Source organism: Cyprinus carpio, chromosome A7 (assembly GCF_018340385.1).
Source record: "Cyprinus carpio isolate SPL01 chromosome A7, ASM1834038v1, whole genome shotgun sequence".
Lineage (NCBI taxonomy): Eukaryota > Metazoa > Chordata > Actinopteri > Cypriniformes > Cyprinidae > Cyprinus > Cyprinus carpio.
Window position 1 is genome coordinate 37,087,735 of NC_056578.1, and position 25,366 is coordinate 37,113,100.

General features: G+C 35.3%; 3 long non-coding RNA genes across 3 annotated transcripts; all 3 read left to right on the top strand.

Moving 5' to 3' along the window:
* Window positions 1–9,747: 9,747 nt before the first annotated feature.
* On the top strand, window positions 9,748–10,220 carry LOC122145478. The gene is made up of 3 exons (XR_006160363.1): window positions 9,748–9,778; window positions 9,875–9,911; window positions 10,008–10,220. It is a non-coding gene; the product is annotated as an uncharacterized LOC122145478 (long non-coding RNA).
* Window positions 10,221–15,283: 5,063 nt separating this feature from the next.
* LOC122145479 lies at window positions 15,284–16,100 on the top strand. Its single transcript, XR_006160364.1, has 4 exons — window positions 15,284–15,348; window positions 15,500–15,658; window positions 15,815–15,945; window positions 16,060–16,100. It is a non-coding gene; the product is annotated as an uncharacterized LOC122145479 (long non-coding RNA).
* A 1,686-nt stretch (window positions 16,101–17,786) lies between these two features.
* LOC122145480 lies at window positions 17,787–18,218 on the top strand. The gene is made up of 3 exons (XR_006160365.1): window positions 17,787–17,828; window positions 17,957–18,071; window positions 18,177–18,218. It is a non-coding gene; the product is annotated as an uncharacterized LOC122145480 (long non-coding RNA).
* Window positions 18,219–25,366: the final 7,148 nt, after the last annotated feature.

The following is a 25,366-nucleotide window of genomic DNA, read 5'->3' on the forward strand; positions in this document are numbered from 1 at the left end:
ATTGTGTAGCCTACAGAACTAGACTGAGAGACCATTTAAAGGCCTTTGCAGGTGTTTTGAGTTAATTAGCTGATTAGAGTGTGGCACCAGGTGTCTTCAATATTGAACCTTTTTCACAATATTCTAATTTTCTGAGATACTGAATTTGGGATTTTCCTTAGTTGTCAGTTATAATCATCAAAATTAAAAGGAATAAACATTTGAAATATATCAGTCTGTGTGTAACGAATTGAATATAATATACAAGTTTCACTTTTTGAATGGAATTAGTGAAATCAACTTTTTGATGATATTCTAATTATTAGAAAACTTTTCTGTTTATGTGAACATATTCACTGTTTTATTGTGTATTTATGGCTTGATGTTATCTTTTTTCTATAATTTTCTTGCTGCTGGTAAGGTGACACTTTCTACTTGCTAAGCCATGTGAGGTAACCCTTAAATCTTTACGACATGATCTGAAGAGATCTGTTTTAAAGCGAAAAATTTTCATTTCAAACAATGTTCAACAATGTAAGAAGATGTGGTTCCCTTTACCAGCCACTAGATTGCACTAATGACGTCTATCATTCAATTATTGCCACAGTCCATGCCAGTGTTCCACTCATTTGTTTCACCTTATTTTGCTTTATTTATTTATTACTTCTAGGTTGCACAATTTGATTCTAACATATCTTTGGGAAAAACAACAACAGAAATAATTTAACAAAATTTAAAGAGCTTAGTCTCTCACATTTTAACACAAACTTTTTGATGATATTCTAATTATATGACCAGCACCTGTAGTTAATAGGTTTAAAATGTTCATATTTTTTAGACCTAACACTGGGGCTTTTATTACTATCACGACTGGCAAGTGTGTGTTTTTTGGAGCATCATCATTTCAGGACCTATAATCACTTACACTACTGTAGAAATGTATTCTTTTCAGTTGTGTTTATTTGAATAAGAAAGTCGTACACATCTGGGGTGACATTAGGAGTATTTTCATATCAAGTATCTACAGAAAAGAAAGCCATATTTTGATTGATACAAGGGTAGCTTACATAACAGTGTAGATGACAGAATTATTTCCCAAGTAACCAAAAGGCCATATGCAAATTCATTCAAATATTGCCAATAACAATTTGCATTGGAAACATTCTAATCAATAATTACCAACATATTTTTTCCTGGAAGAAAAAAAATTCAAATGATTTATTTTTTGACCATCAAGGCAAGATGGGATACCAGAAAGATCACCTCCCATAACAATATTTACTCATCAAAAATTACACTGACTTTGGAACAGCATACTTGTACTCTTACAATGACAGAACTAGTAACAAATATGCTAGTCTGAATTTAGCCCATATCTTAGTCTCAGACTTCACATCCTCAGGCCACTCACAGTCTGTGTACTAAATGTCTAATGCATACTGCATACAACACTAGAAGTACAAATAGCTTCTTTTTTTTTTTTTAGTCTGACAGTCTTCCTGTCTAAGTGGGTGTTTGTTAACCAGAATAACCTGCAGTTTGCAAGCAACTCTAGGTGGTAGACCCACCCTGATAAGGTCAAGAGACACAATCTGTATATTCCGCGACTAATTTAGGGCACACAAAACAAGCAGAGTCACAAAAACAGTGGAAAGTGTTTTCTTCTTCTTCTTCTTCTTCTTATTCTTCTTGCATATCCAAACCCCAGACCAGGATTAACTCTACCATCTCTATTAAACCACCAACCAATGACAAGTTCTGGTGATCCAGTGGTGGTCAATAAATCTCTCAACTATCTAATCACAATTAAATGTTTGCTTTTAAAAGAATTTGTCTACCCTCAGGCCATCCAAGATGTGTTTGTGTCTTCAACTGAACAGATTTGAAGAAATTCACTGCATTACATCACTTGTTCACCAATGGATCCTCTGAAGTGACGTCAGAAGGAGAGCCCAAACAGCTATCACAGTAGTCTGCAACTAATGTAAGGAATCCACTAAATGCTAAAATGTGATTCCTCTATCCATAATATTGCTTTCTCCAATAAAAACAACATCTAGTCTGAATCAGGAGTGAACCGTTTACAAGTGAAAACAGTCCAAAAATGTACTAAACTAATATGTTGTGGATGTTGTTGTGAGAGGACAACAGGGAATGGACATATTCACTGGATGAAGTGTTTATTATGGATTATGGACTGGTATTGCGGCCAGAAGCAGTGGGCTTAATATAAAATGCCTTAATGTTTGATTTGTTTTTTCCATACCTCTTGAACATCATAAAAACGTTACTTGATGGACTCTTACACATTTACATTTACATTTAGTCATTTTTTTGCAGACGCTTTTATCCAAAGCGACTTACAATTGGGGGATACATAAAGCAATTCTTCTTAAAGAGGCAAACAGACACAGTAAGTGCTTGTAATACCGCGTTTTAGGCATTGTTCAAATAAGTACAAGCTAGAAAGAGAAGGAATGAATAAAGAGAAAGTAGCTTCGAAAGAGATGAGTTTTCAGCTGTTGCTTGAAAATTGTCAGGGATTCAGCATTCCGGAAAGGGGTGGGAAGATTATTCCACCAGCCAGGAATGGTGAAAGGGAATGTTCTGGAAAGTGATTTTGAGCCTCTTTGTGATGGTACCACGAGGCGTCGCTCACTAGCGGATCTCAGAATTCTGGAGGAGATGTTGTTTTGTAGTAGTGAGTGGAAGTAGGCGGGGGTTGAGACTGTAGCTGTTCTATATGCAAGCATCAATGTCTTCAACTTGATGCGAGCCGCATCCCGGTAGCCAGTGCAAGGAGATAAAGAGAGGTGGGCTCTTTTGGGCTCGTTGAAGACCAGTCGTCTTCAGTCTGTTCTAGTCAGTAAAAGTCCCAAACATCATAATATGGTCATGATAGTCATATACAAAGTGCTGATAAGGCTTGTCGTTGTGCTCTGCTGTCATTGGAGCTAACTGGATTTATCAGAATCCATAAAATTTGAATATGGCTGATAATAAACTCTCAGTTTGAGTTCTGAACCATCTATACAGAGCTGCCACCACTTAAACCTGCTAGGAAAACAGAAAGGTAAGTACATTCTTTTAGGATCATTCTGAGTTTTCATTTTGAGAATTTTCAGTTCTTATAATTAAGTTACTAACAGAGATGAAAATGTTGTTAATATATTGTGTTGTATTAGAAAAAATGTTGTAAAAATGATTCATTTTGGGGTATTTTTCTAAATGAACAAAGATATTTGCAAAAATATATATATTATTATTCATAAAAATGTATTCTTACCTCCATAAATCCTAAGATGTCCCCAGAAAGCTGAAGATATTATACTTCTTCTACTTCTGATCATGATGTATGGTCCGAATGGTGGAGAATGTAAACCGGGGTAACTATTTAAAATCACTTACCTTCTTGTAAAAAATAAAATTGATATGAAATTGATTCCCATTGCTAGTTTTAACTACAAATGATTACTAAAACTCAAAGAGGTAATAAATGGATTAAATCCCTCTTCCTGAAATAAGAAATACTTTATTTAAATTTCCTTGTATTCTGAATTTGTACTTTGATACTTTGGTTTTGTTCTAATAAGGACAATATTTGCATACAATTTCCATGGACAATCTCATAAAGTAAATAGGTTGATTTTTTTTTTATACAGTCATGGCCAAAAGTTTAGGCAGTGACATTTTGTGTTTTGCAAAGTTTGCTGCTCAAGCTGTTGTGGTGTTCATTTACATTGTTTCTAGATTATTGTGTAGAGTGATCAGATGCATTTTTAAATAATTGCTAAAAGTTTATCGGCCCAAAAAAATGACTTTTAACAAAAAATAAAAATAAATTAATTAATAAATCATATCAGCAGCACATGTGAAAGTGTGAATGAGTATTAGTCAGGTAAAATCACTATCATACTAATTAGATTGTAAGAGCAGAGTGGTTGCTGTAAAAGGAGGGAAGAAACGCTTCCAATCATTGTGTTCTTGTTAGCAATGGTTACCTCCAGAGAAACACTACAGCCATCATTGCATTGCATCAAAATGGCCTCACATGCAAGGAAATTGCTACAAAGAATATTGCACCTGAAAGAACCATTTACCGGATCATCAAGAACTTCAAGGAGAGTGTCTACATGCACAGTGAGGCCAAGACTTTTGGACAACGGCCTGGTGTCAAGAAGGGCAGCAAAAAAGCCACTTCTCTCCAAGAAAAATATCAAGGACAGAGTGAAATTCTGCATGAGGGAAAAGGACTGGACAGTAGAAGACTGGTGCAAAGATATTTTCCCTGATGAAGCTCCCTTCCGACTGTTTGGGACATCTGGAAAATCGATCATTCGGAGAAGCAAAGGTGAACGATACCATAAGTCATGTGTTGTGCCAGCAGTGAAGAATCCTGTGACCATCCATGTGTGGGGTTGCTTTTTAACCAAGGGAGTGGGCTCTCTCATAATTCTGCCCAAAAACACTGCCATGAATAAAGAATGGTATCAAAACGTCCTGCAAGAGTGACTTCTTCCAGTGATCCATGAGCAATTTGGTGATGATCCATGCATTTTTCCAGCATGATGGAGCACCATGTCACAAAGCAAGAGTGAGAAAGAAGTGGCTCGAAGATCATTACATTGTCATTTTGGATCTGTGGCCAGGCAACTTTCCCAGATCTCAATCCCATAGAGAATCTGTAGTCAGTCCTCAAAAGGTGAGTGGACAAGCAGAAGCCCACAAATTGTGATCAACTAATAAGGCAAGAATGGATCGCCATCAGTCAGGATTTGGCCCAGAAAGCTAATATCCAGCATGCCAGAGCGAATTGCAGAGGTTATGAAGAACAAGTGTTAACACCAAAATATTGACTCATTATATTTTTGCCAATAAAACTTATACGCTTATCACTGTTTTTTAGTATGCTGTGGAAACATGTGGAAAGGTAACCTACAAATACTGAAGCAGCAAACCTTGCAAAACACAAAATTTATGTCAAAACTTTTGGCCATGACTGTAAAATACTGGGGAGACCGATGCTGGTCCTCAGGCTTCTGACATCATTGAATAGTTCTTTTAGGTAGTAGCATTATTTTGGAACTCAAATTTTGTTAAAGACTGCCATTTAACATCTATTATAGGATTTTCATCTATATATATATATGAAAATCCTATAATAGATGTTAAATGGCAGTCTTTAAATATATATATATATATATATATTATATATATATATATATATCTATATATCTATATATATATATATATATATTATATAACAGTATATTATAAAATGTATTATAAAATGTAACCAAAAGATTAATTTTTATAAATATAATATAAATGTTTTATAAAATTGCATTCTGTAAAACTGTAACAACCTGTGACCTATTCCCATTCCATCCTGACATTTATGAGTGATACTCTTGTCCTTGCCAGTGTGATATACAGTGTTTGCATAATGATTAGGCAAGTCAATATTTTGCTTATATTTTTTTTAATCCATTTCCATTTATATCCAATTATGAACCACATTAATCTTAATTAATAGTATTCATTTTGTATACTGTCATAATAAAGTGATATAATTGTTAACAATGGTGAAAGTAAAAAAACCTTTTATATTTAGATGTGCATAATTATTTAGTAAAATGGACCAAAAAAGAGAGTAACACACTGAAAAGTCAAAAATGATAAAATGCCCATGAGAAGGAATGGACTATAGACACTGGCAAAATTAAGGTCTGGCAATTGGATAAGAAATGTTCACTGAAAAAAAAAAAGGACCGGATTGAGAATAAAAGAAATTAATAGCAAAAAAACTTTAAGAATTTAGGTGAAGAATTGGGTGTTAAACCAAAAATTTAATGATCAGGACCCCTTTAGTCTCAAGAGCCACCATTTCCTAAACCACACACTTCCTGGAGTCTATAGAAGTACAAAATATCAGATTGTCAGAGACTTTGCTAGGGCAAGGAATCCTGAACATGGCCCGCCACTTAATAAGAATCACAGGCTGAAGTGTTGTAAAATACATAGGCAACCCCCCTTTACAGACAGATAACCCTAATGACAAATTCCCCATGTGACAACTAGCCCCGGTCTCCCCTACAACAGAACTTACATCTCTTTTAACTTATCAACAGAACTTAAAGCTCTTTTTAACACTTACATTTCACTGTGTAATTGTGTATTTTCCTTTTGTCATGTCAAGCACATCTAAAACTGATAAATAAGGACAATGAGATGAGAATCTCACTTGAATTTTTAAACAATCCAACTTTACTGTTTTGGACCACTGTGGGAGAGTTTACCTCTGTAATTCAACAAGAAATCCGTGTTATATTGAGTGCTCCTACCATGATTTTTCCCAAACAAAAACTTCACACAAACAGAAACACTGAACCTGAAAATAAATTCTAGGAGTCCCACAACAGTTGACTTCAGTATAGTAAGTAAATATTATTTTCTTCCATTAAATTTAACCAGTTACACAACAGCTTTATAAGAAACGTGCACTGAGTATGATCACTTGGTGGTTCTCAGAACATAACTTTTCCTTTTCATCTATTAACTGTAGATCAAACATTATGCAACTGTACTGTGGTAGAATGCCTGCCTGATGACATATAAGTAATCTCCTGAAAATGAAAGAGAAACAACATGAATATGCCACAAGACATGAGAAACATTCTCAGTATTAAAAGAATGTGTGAAGATCCATTCGTCAATGAAACTGTTTTGGATACCTACATTAGGTAAATATAGATTTTAAAATGCACAAGTCTTTTAGTGGACATTCAGTGGTTCCAAACTCTGTTTTTGGAAGCACCTAACAATAAATCAGGTGTGTTTGATTAGAAAATGTGCCGTTTTTTGGCGGTCTCCAAAAGCAGGGTTGGAAGCACTGCTTAGAACTTTTTTGCCTTTTTTTGTTTTTCATGTAATTTATCTCCCCTTTGTGCAGAGTGGGAAAAGAAAGCCATCCACAACATTATAAATCTGAATATTTCGGGGGAATCCAAGAATTACTATCATGAGGGGATCTTTCCAGGACTGTGGGTTAAAGATGAATTTAAGCACGACAGATGATTTTCTAACAATCGCCACTCCAACCGTAAGATTCTTGCCCATACTTATATGGTCAATAAGTCCAAGCTGACATAATTCTGTAAGCTACTAAACTGCTGTAAGTGATTTCTGCAACACCAGAAGTGCCCTTGGAAATATTTTTTCATTTTCATTTTTGTCAATAGGGACTTTAAAAAAATTCAAGCATTAAGCAAACTAAGCAGCTCTGAGGTGAATCGTATCATTACAAACTTTGGTTTGAAGTAAAAAAAAAAAACATTTAAAAATCTCACAAAAATACAATTGTACTTGCCTTTCAAGGAAAGTCAGTTCACTCGGCGCCGGCAGCCATATTGGCAATGCCTTCGAGCAGCTATTTTGGTCATGTAAGACCAACTCTTTTCTATTTAAAAGGCGAAATACCAAAATCTAAAAAAAACTTTTTGAAATTTTCAGTAAAACATGACATGAACTGTATCATAAATGTTGTTTCTTTCAATCAGATAGCATTTAAAAAAAGTGCTCACTGTTACATTTAAATTGTTGCTGTCAGTACTAATAGCCGTTTCAAAGAAGGTCTCCATTAGGACCCCAGTATGTTAGTAGGGTACAGCGGGGCTAAAAGTGCACCTTAAGAAAAATTGTGCTATTCACTGCACCTAAAATGTATAATTGCAGAAAAAATACATAGCTACACTGTACTGGACATTAATGGAGCATTTTAATAAGTAAAGATTTGGAAAGTATTGAAGGAGATCCAATAATAATTTTTTATTTTTTTTTTGTAGTAGTAACAAATGATATTTTATTATATGACATGATTAATATCATGTTTTTAAATATGATGGTTTCATTCTAAACATGGTAATTATCTCTAATATGGACACCCAACATAATATATGATATTTAGCATCTGAATCTTACCATGTCATGTCAACAAACTGAAAAGTCAGGCATCTATTACTGTGCGCCTTTAGCCCCAACAGCAGGGGTGCTTTTTACCCCAAATACCATATTTTTACATATTACTTAGTTATTGATTAGTTGTTGATTTTATTATCTTAAACAAAACTGAAAATCATAAAGAAGACCTTTGTCTCAAAATATATTCATTAATTGTATCAATTCTCATTTGCTACTTAAATCTACAACATTTTAAAAAACATAAAATATTAGATCAAGTAAGCACAGAATCAACTTTGCGTTGCTGCACGCGATCCATCAAAGATCAGACAAATACACATGTGCATCTTGAAAAGCGGATGTCTTGGAAAGTGCTACACCAAGTTTTTGTGGTGGTTTTTCTGCTTCAAGTGGGATGACAACTGTTCTGCACAGCATAGCATATCATCAATTCAAAACACAGCTGTACTGATTTATAGCATATAGGGAGCTGATGGAGACACATCATTTCTTTGGGAATCTGAGCTTCTAACAGCAACTGAAGTGACTTTGTCAACTGGTGTTTGGCTCATTTATTTAGAAAGTCAAGAACTTATTTTAAAAACGTGCCATATTGTGCATTTGATTATGAACATTTGAACATCGCTTGATTTCACATTTTTCAAGTCTGGCACCGCAAAGCGGGGTTAACACCTCATAACCGCAGGTAAAATACGGTGCTAACCCCACTACTAAATTACAAGTGTGTCAGGGGGTAAAGCAAGGTTTAGAACAATGATCACATGTGGTGTGAAAAGCCCTATAGTGATACAAGTACACTGTCTTGCTATATAAGTCTTTGGAAGTATTCTTGCATAGTGGCAGCTCTCATAAATTGCTGGTCTCTTTACAATATGCCTGTCTATTTGAAGATAAAGTCCTCTTTATACACCTTTGCCATAAAATGCATGATCACATCAACATACTTCAGCATAATTATGTAGCCCCTTGTTTGTAAAGGTGCAAACCCTTGAAGGCCAGATTTTGGGTCATTTCCATAATATGAAAGAATGATAAAATTGTGTGAAGTAATATAACTACATTAATCATAACAAGCAGTTATTGGCTATCACAGTCCAATGCCTCTTAAATGCTCTCTCTCAGACAGGAATGACATTTGATGTAATGCATAGTGTTATTGCTGCTTTAGGCTATATTTAATTTATTTCCTGAATGCATATGTTTTTATTGAAAGGATGAAATGGCATTTCGTGTCTCTTGAACCTGTTTTTCCATCCCAATTTTAAAGGGATTGAATGTCCTGGCTGAATCATGCCACTGTATTTTATGGGTGATATTCCTAAAAAGAAATTGCTTACAGCAGGTTTTTGATAACAACTGGTTGCAGCTTCATTTTTTGATACTTCTAAACAATGTAGATCATATATAAATGTATTATATATAAGAATGTAAAAGATGCTGACTTTTTATTTTTTATTTTTTTGCTTTTAAGGTATTAAATTCTGATAATGAAACTGATATACAGATCCCGATTGAGCCTTTCAGAAATGTGAACCAGACCACAACTGGCATAGTTGCCTACTATTCTGATCAGCACTTTAAGGTTCAAATCACACCCCACTCTTAATGTTTTCTATTGTTCTGTCCAGTGTGTCCCACAGTTTCTCAATTTTACAGTAAGCAAATCAGCCTATGGTCTTTTTTACAGCTTAAAGAGAAAAAATACAATTTTTTATCTCTAAAGTCATACGGATTGGAAGTCCCTGTATTGTGACATTAAAAAATTTGAACAATCCACTTTAAAATTAAATTCAAATTTAACTACACAAAGATCACAAATGTAAGTGTAACTTGAAAAATACAATTTAAAATATTTGCAAATTGCCTAAAAATATCCTGCTAATTATTTATTTCTGTTTTGTATTTATATCTAAAGGACTACAACCTGTCCTGTCAGTTCTATGATGAAAAAGGTACAGTAATGGTTAATGGTTTCAATAAACGATGATCTTATATGTGGCACATATGTCCTTTAATGCTGTACTGAATTTTTATTTACTGTTAAATAGGAAGCAGAACCTGGAAACCAGACGGCTGTCTCACCAACATAACCAGTGATGATGTTGTGGAGTGCCTCTGTGACCATATGACCCCTTTTGCTTTGCGTCTAGTGAGTACTAAGCCATTCATTCAGGTCATTACTAAACGAGTAAGGTAGCATTCTGTGCTGATTCTGTTTTAATTTACACTACCACATTTCCTTTATCTCTCCCAAACTCTAGACTGAGGTGAAAAACATCGATGGAAAGCATTGGGAAATCTTGTCGTACATCAGCTACATAGGCTGCGGTCTGTCTGCGTTCTTTTCTGCCTCTAGCTGTCTTGTCGTTCATTTTCAACAGGTGCTGTTCCTTCTGTTTTCATATAAACCAGTATATAATCTCTGCTTTGATTCACATTATTGTTGATATAAAAAATGTGACTCATCAAAGCCAACGATGCTTCTTTTGCATCCATTTATGCCCAGAGTTTTCAATAAAGATTGTGTGTGTTTTTGCAGTAATGCAAGGGCAGAAGTGTCCAGCAGCATCCACGTGTCTTTGAGCGGCGCTCTGTTTCTCCTCAACCTGAGCTTCATGCTCAGCGAGTGGGGCGCCACACTGTCAGAAAAAGAAGTGTGTGTTTTTATTGCTGTGACTATGCACTACAGCCTGCTGTGTTCTTTCACCTGGATGGCTATTGAAGCCTTGCACCTCTACCTTCTTCTCATCAGAGTGTTCAACATTCACATCAGACACTACATGGTCAAGTTGTCCCTGATCGGATGTGCGGGTGAGCATCTAGATAAAATGCATAACAACAAAAAAACCATAGCAGCCAAAATAGACACCCCCCAGGATGCATTAAAGGGATGCTTCACGTAACGTAAAATTTGAATCTCAAAATGAAATTTAAAGGAATAGTTCACCCTAAAGTAAAAAAGTGCTGAAAATTTACTCACCCTCAAGCTATCCAAGATGTAGATGACTTTTGTTCTTCATCGGAACACATATGGAGAAATTTAGAATTACATCACTTGATCCTCTGCAGTGAATGGGTGCCATCAAAATGAGAGTCCAAACAGCTGATAAAACATGTCAATAATACACAAGTAATCCACACCACTCCAGTCCATTATCTAACACAGTGGTGAAACAAAAAATCTTTGTGTTTCTTATAAACAAATTCCATTATTAAGGTGTTTTAATGCATCGCTTCAAGTCCAAAATACCAGTTCTTTAATCCATAATAATGCATTCCTTCAGGGGAAAAAAAAAATCTATCCCCTGTTGTTGTCTCCCAGGCTTGATACTGTGCACATTTCTCTCCGGATCCTATACGAGACCACATTTTTTCTGGAGAAAGAAATATTATGGATAGCGAGACTTAAAATGTGCAGCTTTTTGCACAAGACGTTAACAGGCGGGCTGGATCTGTGTTGATTACTTGTGTTCAGTTAACTTTAACTTTTGCTGTGATTCCCAAAATGTATTTCAACTCAAAACAGAACACAAGAGAAGATATTTTGAAAAATGTCTCACTTTTCCACCCATCCATTAATTCTATAAACCGCTGGTCAAGTGAAGTCAAGACAAATTTATTTGTATAGTGTTTTTCACAATTCAAATTGTTTCAAAGTTTTTTTACAATGATGATCAATAAGGGTCCAGTGTTGCCTATTAAAAGGACAGTTGAAACATTCTTCAAAATATATTTACATGTCATACAGGTTTTGGAACAACATGAAGGTTAAAAAAATAATAATAATAAAAACGTGTGATCTTGTCCTCTTGACAGGAGTCCCTGCTGTTATTGCTGGAGGCTTGCTGTCAGCTAATAACATTTATGGGATCCAGGAGACGGCATTATCTGACACGAATGCAACAAATCCCTGTAAGTCTTCACCATTGTAACTTTGCATTAGATTACAGACAAATGTTGTTCAATATGTAGCACTCTTTGCCAGTCAATCACAGGTCGAAAATGTACCATATGATGTTCAGGCTGCTCACATTGTAAAAATGTCTTTCATCACAATACAGTTGCTGGATCAAAGAGACACTTCCGTCCTGTATGGCTGGTGAACATTTCCTACTTCTCCATCATATTCCTGTTCAACGTAGGAAATCCTAGTCAACGGTGTCCAGACAGATCTTTAAGCTACGACATGTGGGCAACAAGCATAACAAGACGCCAGTTTGGAAGGATGCTGGCACCGTGCTGGGCCTCATGTGTCTGCAGGGTACAACATGGGGTTTGATCTTCTTCAGCTTTGGATATATCAACTACCCAATACTCTACCTATTCTGCATCTTAAACTCAATGCAAGGTAGGTTTACCTCGGTTCAAGAGAGAATATGTGGGTTGATGACCATACTAGAGAGTTTATGATAAAATCCATGCCAATTTCTCAGACAGTGTACAGTATTCTTAAAGGGATACTCCACCCCAAAAGTGAAAATTTTGTCATTAATCACTTACCCCCATGTCGTTCCAAACCCTTAAAAGCTCAGTTCGTCTTCGGAACACAATTTAAGATATTTTGGATGAAAAAACCTGGAGACTTGAGACTGTCCCATAGACTGCCAAGTAAATAAACAGTGTCAAGGTCCATAAAAGGTATGAAAGTCGTCGTCAGAATATCCATCTGCCATCAGACGTGCAATCTGGGTTATATGAAGTGACGGGAACACAAGGATGCATTGTTTTATTTCAAATTAAACCTAAATACACGTAGAAAGAGTGCATCCTTGAGGCACGGATGATACGAAGGAGCATACACAGCATATGGTGATATGGAGAGACACAGAGGGAAGAATTATTGGAAAAAGGTCGTTATTTTTGTTTTCATGCTTCTGATGGCAGATGGCGTATTCGGAAGATGTCTTTCATACCTTTTATGGACCTTGACACTGTTAATGGTTTCAAATGGTTTTTTCAATACAAGTTTAAATTTAAATTTTGACTCTAACCATTGGGTACAATGTATAAACTATTTGCCTTGCATCTTAAGTAAATTTGAAGTTTACAAGTTAACAACATTTTTCAATGGAAAATGGTTTTTTAGAAATTGTATTAATTATAAATTCATGACTATGATAAGTCCTTCAGATAGTCATCTATGATATAATTTCCCGGTTTATTTTTATTTTTTATTTTCCTGCATGTTGGTTGTACCACATGATCTTGTTTGTCAAACCACATGACTGGATTTGACTTTTCAAAAATTAATAAGAAGTTTCGCTAAAATATTACACCAAACTACTTAATACCCCCCCCCCCCCAAAAAAAAAAAAAAAAAAAAAAAAAAACAGTAATTTTAATACCCGTCATAAAAGAGGTGTGTTCAAGTCAAGAACGTCATGGAAGACAAAGTGATGTGATCTTCGTTGGTTTGTTCTGGTCAGGTGAACAAAACCAGGGGAAGAAATGAGGCAGAAATATTAGTCACATCACAAAGATACGTCATTATGCGAAACTCTAGCATATTTTACTGCTACCAAAGTCAACACAAGTCTAATTATGAAGTCACAATTAGGAGGATGTGAAAAACAACAGTAAGGGTTGTTTGTTTTCCTGTTACAACCACAAGTAGAAGAATACAGTGACAGTAAACACTAGAGAAAAGGGGAATGAAAACTTTTTGAAAAACTAAACAATGGTGGACTGAACATCATGTTTGTCTGTGTTTACAGGGTTTTACATCTTTGTGTGGATGTGTGCCTTCAGCGAGGAAAAACAGAGAGCAATCACCTTATTCCAAGACTAAATCCACTCTGGACACCTCCAAATAAGCTCATCTCGTGCAGTTTTCTTACTAAAACGACACCTACCACAACATGCAACCAAAAAATTATTAAGTACATTTCATAATGGGCTGTTCAGTAAAATTTTTATTTTATTATTTTAGCATGAGAACTTCCTTTGCAATAATAACAGTACATCCAAAAAAAACCTTACTAAAACCTTATCTATGATCTAACATATCTAATCTTAAACCTACTTGTCATATCTAATAAAAATATTGAAAGCTGTGATTTGTAATAACAAATGGTAAATGCGCAGTTGTTCTATTATTTGTGTTAATGAATTCAATAATAATTAAATAATAAATCTATAACTCTGAAATATGTCTGAGTTTATTGGAAACATTACAATAATGCAATTTTATATATGTGCATTCAAAAGTTTTATTGCATTTGCTGTGTAATTAGTTATTAATTTTGAAACGTCTGGTTTCTTTTCACCGTAACATCACTTATACGTTTCATGTTGGTAAGTAGAAAGCTTCCAGTAAAATGTGTCATGGTTCTTTATGAAGTGATGGTAAAAAAACTGTTAGACAGGAAGCCACAGCCATCACACCTGAGAATGAGACCAGGTTGAGTGGCTGACAGTGGCTACATGCACTACAGGAATAGCAAGCCATCGAAGAGAGAAAATGAGAGGCTTGTTACTATTTTGTTTTTTGGATATTTCCAATTTTACCCCTCCACAATACAGAATGAAACACGTGAGTATAATATGCTCTACATTTTACATTTTCAGCTCCGAAATATGAGTTATAATCATGTAATTTTAACTTGAAAAGAGTGACTGTTGATTATAAACACATTTACTCTGTTGTGACATAGTAATATTTGAAATTAATGTTTTTTTTAAAATCTGCGAATAAGTGTTGTGATAAGGATTTGGATTGAATAATTGATTACAATGCTATTTAACTCCCATGATGATGATGTGTTTGCAGGTGTGCCCTGTTTTATGGTTCCACAAAAATGTACAGATCAAGCTAATGTTCCTTCGTGAGTTTTGTTTATCTTGTTAATCTTGTAACAACACAGCTAACAAAAGCACATTTTGCTAACTGACTTGGTGAACATTAGAGAAAACATTAAGGGAACGTTCCATTTGATCATTTTTTAAAATTACGGCAAAAAGTTACTTTTAAATGTTATCTGAACCATCTGAAACTAGTAAGTATTAGTAATGTATAAATGACATTTTGAGAATATTATTAAAGACCTTTGAAATGGAAGTTCTGTTAATGTTATTGGAAAAGGCTTGTTCATAACTTGTTAGAATCTTGTTAGAATGTAAGCCAAAGATCTGAGAACGTTCCCCGTTAGAAGTGAAAAAGAAAGAAAGTTTTTACATTTTTAAACATTTTTTAGATGTCATAAATGTATGAAATGGACAGGTTTGTTTTGCTGTCAGGTAATAATTTATTAATGTTTAGAGGAATAAAATGTATTGCCCCCCCCCCCCGTTTGAATGTATTTTTTAACAGGTGTATTGATGATGGATTGATTATTTAAATCCCCTAGGATGCGAGATCCAAATTTTTTCTCTAGACCAATTTCCTCAGAGGTAAGGTTCAAAGACAGTGGTTAATGTCTGACTGACTAACTTCAAGACTAAAAAAAAAAAAAAACCTTGTGTTTGTTGTCAGCAACATAGTCAGCAGTGCAGGAAGATCAATAAGGTCACACGCTGGATTGTGTCTTCACCCTTTTTACAGGAAATAGTTGATACAGAAAGAGGATATAAAATCCACGTCTCTGAAGAAGCATTACAGAGGAGCAGCAATAGACGGGGGAAAACCTATAAGGAAGTGGATTTGATTGTGTCTATTCTCAACGAGGCTTTCTTCAGGGTCAGCAGCAGTTCAGACACCAAAGTACATCGAATTATTGTATATCTGTCCCTCAAAGCCTTGTTTTATTTGTATGGCCCTAATTAAATGTGACTTGTATCCTCTTTGGGCAACATATGGCATGTCATAACTCTGTGTTTTTTCTTCTTTGGACCATGTGTTATCGTGGTGCTGACACAGGAGGGAAATGACTCACATGAGTCAAAACCAGTATTTTGCATGGGCAAAGTGTGTTGGGAGTTTGGCTTGGTGTGAAAGAAATTCGCAACCTTTCTCAGCCTGTTCAACTCAGATTCATAAACACCAATCAGGTAAAATGCTTTTACATCACACTATAATTGTAAAAACACACTGTGGCCCTTGTGGATTTTTGTTGACGTGTTGCTTATTTTCACTTCTGTAAAAGTGTGCTCTCATTATTGCAGAGTGAAAATGGAATTTGTGTCTACTGGCATATTGATAAAAAATGGCAAAGGTTAGTACATGATTTTTACACCATCAAAAATAAACCTATATAAAAACAAATGTACCATTCTCTAGAATGTAGTTTCCTTCTCAGATGGTGGCATTAGTGTGTGTGTGTTAATGTTTTAATTTGAAATTATTACTGCTAAACTCTCAAGAAATAATATTCCCATTTCGGGTCCAAAGTACACATGATGGATCTAGGACCTCAATAACACACAGTCATTGCAGTTCTTAAGGAGGTCATGAAATGCAGTTTCAGATTTTATATAGTGTTTCTCAAGGTTAGGTTATAAAGTTTGCAAAGATTTTTTCCACCATAAAACAGCTCCAATATTTGTAAAAATAATTTTTCACTCAAGGGGCATTACCTCTTGCAGAAACTGAAGTAAACATCTACTGCTGTTAAATGGCTAACTTCATCGCACAGGTATTCATGCCCTTCTTTACCTCATGTTGTGTGTTTTGAAAGTTGAGATGGCAAGCACTGTCTTAGAATCATACCTTTTGATTTTCCATTTCATGACCCCTTTAAACTATTACGACAATCTACAAAATGTGGTCAGATTAAAAAGCACCAATAGAATTTATGGTTTAGGTATTTTAACCTAAGCCTAACTGCTCCATTCTTTTTAATCCTGTCACAGTACAGCTTTCGGGTTAAATGTTACAAGGTTGATCAAGCAAGTTCTTCTGTAAGGGAGCATTTGCTTAAAACAGCTTTTGAGGGTTTTGAGATAAGGATCTTTCTGCAGACATGCACTTGCACGCTGAGGTTTGCTCTCTCAGACCCCTGCACTTCCGAAAAAAAGAGACGTCACTTGCAATCTTTTGTTCTTTTTTTTTTTTTTAACTGAATCTCTCAGCAGTTTTACAAAAAGTAGCCAGGTGGCCTATATGACATCACTTGCAATCGACACAAATCGTGCATGCTCACTAATGGGAGACGAGATGCTGTAGTGGTTAATAAAAACTAATTTAGTACCATAACGTACAGGGTCCTGCAAATCACCTGTAGGAAAAAAAGACAAGACCAGCCAAATACGTGGCCACAAAACAGCAGAATATGAACAAAATGCACAAAAAATGCTCTCATTAAGTGTTTTCCTCCCTTTAAAACCATAAACACTTAATATGGCTTAATGTATTAATTTGAATCTTTTAATAGCTTAATCTTAATACATTGTAAGCCATATTAAGTGTTTATGATTTTCTAAAAATAAAATAAAATAAAACAAAAAAAAAAGATTGCAGGTGAAGGTATCTGAGAGTGCAAGTCTGAAAGTTCAAGTGCATGTGCGCTGCCAGACTATTGGGGTTTTGATACGAAAGGAAGAACAGGCTCAATTTCAACCACTGAATGGTTAAGTTTCTTTTTTTTTTTTTTTTTTTGAGTAATGAGGTTACCCAAGTCTGGTTATTCATGGAGTGAAAGTTGTAAGAGTTGTGTTGTTGATGTCAATGAGAACGAGTGACAGGAGAGGTCTGCTGGAATGGTAAACTGGATGACCCATATATTTTGTAACTGTCATAATGAGTGTGAAAACTAATGTCATATATTACAGTTCTCATTTGAATATATGTTTTTGCATTGACTTTTTGCTTTGGTGAATGTATGTGTGTCTGTTTGTCAGGAAACTGGAGTCCTGATGGCTGTAAAAAACTACCATCGACAGTGGAGAATTTGGTGTGCAGTTGTAATCATCTGAGCTTTTTTGCAGTGCTCATTGTAAGCACATTTGTCATGTGATTCTCTTCAGTCAACTTTTTTGTTTTAAAATGTTCACTTTAAAATTAAACTTGTCTGTTTAGCAGTGCTTATTTGAATGTCCTCTTTGTCCTCAATGTTTCTGAAAGAATCCTGAAATTCCTGAAGAGTCCCATATTGTCCCCCTCAACTACATTTCATACATCGGCTCTGCCCTTACATAGCATTTACAGCCCTAATGATTATTATGTTTCTGTGCCTGAGGTAGGTTCATTTTTAAATCAAGATTTGACACACTGTTTTACAGTTTCAGAATAAGATGTCTGTGGTACAGATAAAAACAGATATCTCTCACAATCTTCCCCACAGGAAGAAGCAATGTGATCATTCAGCCATCATTCACATGCAGCTCTCAGGGCTCCCTTTTTCTGTTGCACACCTCGTTCTTGTGCAGCGTGGGGTTTTCAGGCCAGAGTGACATTGATTCAGTGTGTCAGGCTCTAGGACTTCTTCTACACTGGTGCCTTTTAGCCACCTTCACATGGACAGCAATGAGGGCTTCCACCTGTACCTGCTGCTGGTGCGGGTTTTCAACATCTACATCAAGAGATACTTGCTTAAATTAAGTCTTGTGGGATGGGGTGAGTTCAAATTCACATTTTTGTGTCAACAGTAGCTATACACTTTCTGCATTAATCAGCTATAGGGCCCTATATAATTGTGGTAAATGCGGATGAATTGAGAAATCCAGTTTTAAAAATGTAATTTACTGTATAATGTTGGAATGTCCATGAAAATTTGGCAAAAATTTGGATGAATAAATCAAAAGTCGGGCTGCACATTTAATCAAATTACGATGTGAATATAAAATTTTTAAAGATTGAGTTCAGCTGATTAGACAGTTAAACTATTCCTTAAAATGGAATAATAAAACTGATTTCATCCTTGACTCTCATTCCAAAAAAAAGTTTAAAACTTTTCAAAATTTTGGTTTATTCACTCAAAACATTCATTAACCCTCATGATATGCTGTTTTGATTAGCAAGCCTACGCTTTTGCAGAGTGTGCCAAAATCTGTATAATTTGCTTAAATTGATAAGCAATTTAAATGTGGTTTTGACCTACTAACTGTTCAGAGATCCAAACTTATTGTTTTAGAAAAAATTATTATTCAAGAGCTGAGTTAAAATTCTAATTTAAATTCAGCATCCAGCCTTTTTTTTTTTTTTTTTTTGTAACACTTTATTTCGATAGTCCACTTTAGACATTCTGCTAACAGTAAGTAACTCTGCAACTACATGTCAATTAGCAGTTAGTAAAGTATTAGTTGACTGTCTGCTTAATATCTTCTACACTTTCTGTCAACTTATTTCAACCTTATACTAACCCTAAACCTACCCCTAACACTAACCCTAAACCTACCCTAACAGTCTACTCTGAGAGTTAGTAGACATGTAGTTGCAAATTAAGAGAATTAGTTTGACATGTAGTTTGACATGTAGTTACAAAGTTAGTTATAGTTAGTATAATGTCTAAAGTGGACTATTGAAATAAAGTGTATTTTTTTGTTTTTGTTTTTACGTTCAGGGATAGAAAATGAATAAACGGATTGAATATTGGATCTCTGCATGTTGGAGGGAATTAAACGCCACCTTCCCACTGATTGGTCAACCAAACATGCCATGACCGTGCCATCATCAGCTGCTCCCCAGTTCTGTGCAACAGAATAATAGTCCTCCACTGCTACATTTGTACTGTTTCTTAACATGTCTATTTCCACTATATTTAATCTCTTTCTCTTCAAACAACCAGGCTAACGAATGCTTGAAACAAACCGTACCAGGGCAGAGCATTACAAGGCTTCTGTGTAGGCATAAATTCAGCTATTGTTGTCAAGAATATATTATGTCATAAATATAATTTACATCACATCTGCATCAACTACCCCCTTACCTACAGTCTTTGGCACATCTCCTGTTTTATTTTTTGCTGACCAACTATCAAAAACGGCGTCACAAAAACAGCACTAATTACTAGACAGTGCAGTGCAAATTGCTTTTGCACTATAGTGAAGTGTATTTATTTTAAGTGTATTGCTTTAAATGTAAATATGCAGGAAGTCACAACTTTTGTTATAGACAATACTCTGCATTTATTTAATTATTATTGAGTATTTAACTGATAACACACAAAATGGTGTTTTATTTTCTTTGCCAGGTAAACTTCCAAAGCAAAGTCCCAGAACTGCTGTGTGACTAACTCTCAGCATAGCACGCATAGTGGCATTTTTGTTCCTGAATCAATGAATTCAAGTCTTTGAATGGCAGAACTGTGCATCAAGGTGCATAGTTATTAATTCAGGGTTTTGGTATCTTCTTGTAACCGTAGTATAGTTATATCATATTTCATAATGGCTATTTAACATGTACCCCTAAAAATCTTTTAATAAAAAAATAATAATAATTGATTTTACCATAAACTACAATAATATGAAGTAATGTCGTCATTTTTACATGTCTATATTATTTCAACTTCATCCCTTGTCCAAAACAACAGAGATTGTCTGAAACAAAAGTTATGTATTTTACACTTAAATCGATAACTGGTCGTCTGCGCTCCACTACAGTGGCAAAATGCATTCATCTGTGCTGTCCAGTGAGTGCACGCAGCTTTGCCACACAGATTTTGATAGTTGGTCAGCTGAATAAAACAGGAGATGTGCCAGGGATGTATTCTAGGAGTTAGTGTTGTGGGTGCAAATGTTTGGTAAATTAATATTTAGAGAGATAAAACAGAAGACAGAAAAAAAAAAAAAAAAAAAAAAAAAAAAAAAAAAAAAAAAACAAAAAAAAAAAAAATATATCTCAGGTAGGTTGCTGAATTTATGCCTACACAGAAGCCTTTGTCTAGGCTCTGCCACAGTGACGTTTGTGTCAAGCCATTTCTTAGCCTGGTAGTGTTTGAAAATAATGCGACATGAAATATAGTTTAAATAAATGCACTAAGAATCCTACAACCTGTAGCAGTGGAGGGACCATTATTCTGTTGTGCAGACCTGGGGAAACAGTGATGACAGCATGGTTTAATGTTTGGTTGAACTGACCATTAAATATCATTACATTTAAATTAAACATGTATATGCTTGTTTTTATTATATTAATCTTTTCCTTTAGGTGTACCCACCATTACAGTGAGGATTATGCGGTGTGACTAAAGTGTTATGGCAAATATACCTTTTACACGGATAAAGAAGGCTCAACTGTTACACCTCTGTAAGGTTAATCTATTCAAAAATTGCATGCACTTTACTTCATTATCTCTCAGGCCTGTAACAGGAGTGTTTTCATTGGCTTCTTCTCGTTTAGATGCTGGATAAACACACAGATAGTGAGCTACATTACTGTGAATGGTTATCTCGGGCTGGTGATGCTCTTTAATATGGTTATGCTGGGGGTGGTGCTGGTTAAGATCCACAAATTAAGATCACAAACCTCTTCAGATAAAGACCACCGGAGGAGGGCATGGAAAGAATGGGTGTCTATACTCGGGCTCAGCTGTATTCTGGGAGTGCCCTGGATACTGGCTTTCTCCACCCATGGGGCCCCTTGAGTCTCCCTTCGCTCTATGTTTTTAACCATTCCTCTCACAGTTTTCAGGGTACGAATTTGTCACAGTGTTTATTTGGAAACAAAAGTATGTGTTAATGAGGTACAATCATGCATAACTGTCACTTTTATTAATAGGGTACATATTGCTGTCCCATATCACTTAAAAAAAAAAAAAAAGTATGTTGGAGTGAAAAAGTTAGATAAAAGGGACAAAACTTAGTATAGCATCATGAGTAGTATAGCATTACACAAAATGTTTTAAAAATGTAAATAAAGTTTTTACAAAGCTTTATTTACACATTTTGTAAGTTTGTAATATTTCACACTTTAAAATAAACTTCTTAATTTCTGTTTAGCAGTCCTTATACATGACAATTTAGTGGTGCTTCTAAGTACGTGATAAAAAGGAGTTGCCAACCTTTTACAAAATACACATAAAAAGTAGGGGTGGTCGATATGACCAAAATCTCATTTCACGGTATTGAAATTTTATTTTGACTTTACGATAACGATATGTACCTCAAAATAGCTATTTTTATTTTATTTTTGTTATTAAAAAATAAGAAAAGAAGCAAATTACAAGCACAAACAGAACAAATAAATATGAAATACACTTTTAAAACATGATTACCATTGATTCAGTCAACTGCAATGAGAGAGAAACTTCTGTCCCTTTAAGACCGACTCTGCACGGATACATTATACTGAAACACATCCTAACTGATTTTTACATTTATTTAACATATAACAGACTGTGTTTATTTGAATACCCAACACGACGGGAATTATGACATTATGTGTGCGCGTATTTGACCATTCAAGCACAACAAAACACGAAAGAGATTTTCGCGATCACATGCTGTCTGGAGAGGGGCTTTTTATTGCAACGCGCTTTGGCAGTGTGTCAGTTCAGCGCAAGCACTGCATTGAGTTCTTTTTCACTGCTTATTTGCACTTAACTCTACCAAGTGCAACCCCACTCTTTCTCATTCATTCATGTTTCCTTATCACTCATATAATGTTTAAGCAGTATTGTGTTACGCAGATATATTTGCATACCGCATAATACACTATATAGCAAAATCTCTTAACGATAGACACTTTATTTCACGGTAATGATACCGCCCCTAATAAAAAGTACTTAAAACATTTGAAAGTAGTGCAAAAACCCAAATAAGTAGGCTGTGAGTACTGATGTCCCCATCTCCTAATAATGAATGACTGACACGTTTTTGCCTCTAATTGAGAGAGTGCGGATTAAGTGTCAGTTTAAAGGCTCTGAGCTTTAGCATTTTTCAAAAACCCGGGACTTCCCTGTCACATCCACATGCCTTCAAATGTCAAAAGTTGAAAGTTGCTAAAGGCAGGTGAGTTGTTGTTTAAAAGTTGCTACATGTGTTGCATTGTTGTCATTGCGCCAACACATCATTACTTAACAACACAAAAATGTCACTGTGTAGCATACACAATGTAGATTACTCGACACAATACGATTTTCTGGGGAAATTAAATGCAATTAAAAATGGTGAATGTTGTAAACACTTTAAATATTTTATATGAATTTTGGTACTTGTGTACAACCGCTCTAAGTGCATAAGGTGACTTAAAAAAAAAATAAACCAATGATTACCATACTATCTCAGAAAAAATGATTGTATATAAATATGTAATGAATGGAAAAAATGATTGAATAAATTTATAATATGAATGGTTTATTATAATATTAAATTGTTAAATATTTAAAAATATTGGTCTTTATTTTTACCATAAAAAAGTAAATGAAAAGGTAATATATAAAACAAGATTTTTTTTTTCTGACAAAGATTTTTTAATACAATATTGAATTATTGAAGTTACACATTTTTTAAAAAACAATGACATTTATGGTGTTTTCTCTATATAATTAGTATTCTAAAAACAATGTACCGTTTTAAGCAGTGTACTGATAAGTATGATACACTCTAAAAGTCTATAAAAATAGGGCACGGTGTGCTGTTTTTTGTATTCAATTTTTCACAGGTGTTTTCTTTTTAAGTTACACACTGGTATTTTGTTTGTTTTTAAGTTTTAGAGAAACAGAAAATGTCCATAAAATGTAATGGATAATGTCCAGCAGAAGAAAATTATGGAGTATTCTTTTCCATGTTTTCAATAAAAAAAAAAAAAAAATACTAATAATAATAAGAATAATACTATTATACTAATAATGATAATATTCTACAAAGGTTTAAACTAACTGTCACCAATTACAGGTACAATCTTATCACAAAGGTGGTGGGCCGAAAATGAAAAGTTCCTAAATTGAAACAGTGCACCTAGCGAGCCTAATTCAGATGTGGATGGAGAGAGGATTTTATAGCATAAGTCCCTCTCTCCAGGCTGCTTGACTGGATAGCGGATTCAATGGTTTACTAGTTTTGTGTAATTTAGAGGGAAAATGTGTTGATGTTTTTAACGTCTTTTTCTGGTCCTTTTGTTTATGATTTGAGTCAACTTATTTTACAAATATTACATTTGTTTCCAGGTTCTTTTTTGGGGGGGCCGTTTCCTGAATCTAAACCACAAACTGGTAATTAAAATGTAGACCCTGGACCACAAAACCAGTCTTGAAGAGAGTCGCTAGGGGGTAATATTGGTAGCAATACCAAAAAGACCTTGTATTTGTCCAAGATTAATAGATTTTTCTTTTATGCCAAAAATAATTAGGACATTTAAGTAAAGATCATGTTCCATTTGAATATATTTTTGTAAATTTCCTACCATAAAATAGATCAAAATTTTTCATTTTGATTTGTAATATACATTGTGGAAGAACTTCATGTGGACAGCTTTAAAGGCGATTTTCTCAATATTTTGATGTTTTTGCACCATCAGATGTCCAATTGTCATCTAGGTGTATCGCGTCGAAATATGGTCAGATCCAAACAGACACAGAGGACAGCTCCCCCACTCGCACAGCGTGCGACCTCTCTGAGGGAGGGGTTCTCATCGTGCCCCCTCAGTAAACCATACTCAGAATAGCTTTGTTACTAGCGCGCTGACAGATTGCGACTAAAATAACACACGTGTGGACTTGTTTACATGGTCCTACGTGTGTTCTACAACAACATAAAAGATTACTGACTGCTCGAACACCACACGCTGGCACACACCACATGACTACACCAAATGTGTAGCAAGTGGCGCTAACGCGAGAAAACTCAGACCAAATAGGCATAGGACACCGTGTTACAGAACACAATTCTAAGGGGAATGCATATAAAGGAGGTAAATCTATTGACAAGTACTCAAGAAAGAAGTAATTCGCTCGAGGATCCGTGAAAAAAACCAGTAGAAACCACGAGAAAAAAAACAAGATGTACAAGAGGGGCAGCTGGGCAGCTAGCCATTTTGCTAACTAAGACGTAGCCTCCTGAGAGCGCGGTGTGTCGGGCTACACCAGAAGCATAAATTCCCTTTCCGCTTACAACTAAACAGAAGCAACAGTGCGGCGTGTGGCAGCACGCAGCGTATGTTTCACACACAGTCGGCCATCAAAGGGTGCCCACCTATCTGATTTGCCGACACGCTTTTGTCGGGTTTCGAACACGTGCGGGCTAGCTACGGACACGGAGCCCGGCGGCACACGAGCAGGCTAGGAACAAAATAGTAGGCTAAATATTGTGCACGATTAACTAGGGGGCCGTGGCCCTCGAGAGGATAAATTGTTGCGCTCCGAATTTACTAAGGAGTGGAGTGGGCCGCGAGGGGCTAAATCGCGTACAACGATTTATAAATGGAGGCAACGCAATTGTAAATTGTGCCACAATTTAGCACAAAGCGAGGGAATGAATTAGGCAAATCGAGGGAACGAAAGAGTAAATCGTGTGCATGTTTTAATACATCGAGGGAACCAAAAACGATTTAGTTATAAAGCGTCGCGCACGAAAATGTTTAAATTTTGTGCGAAGG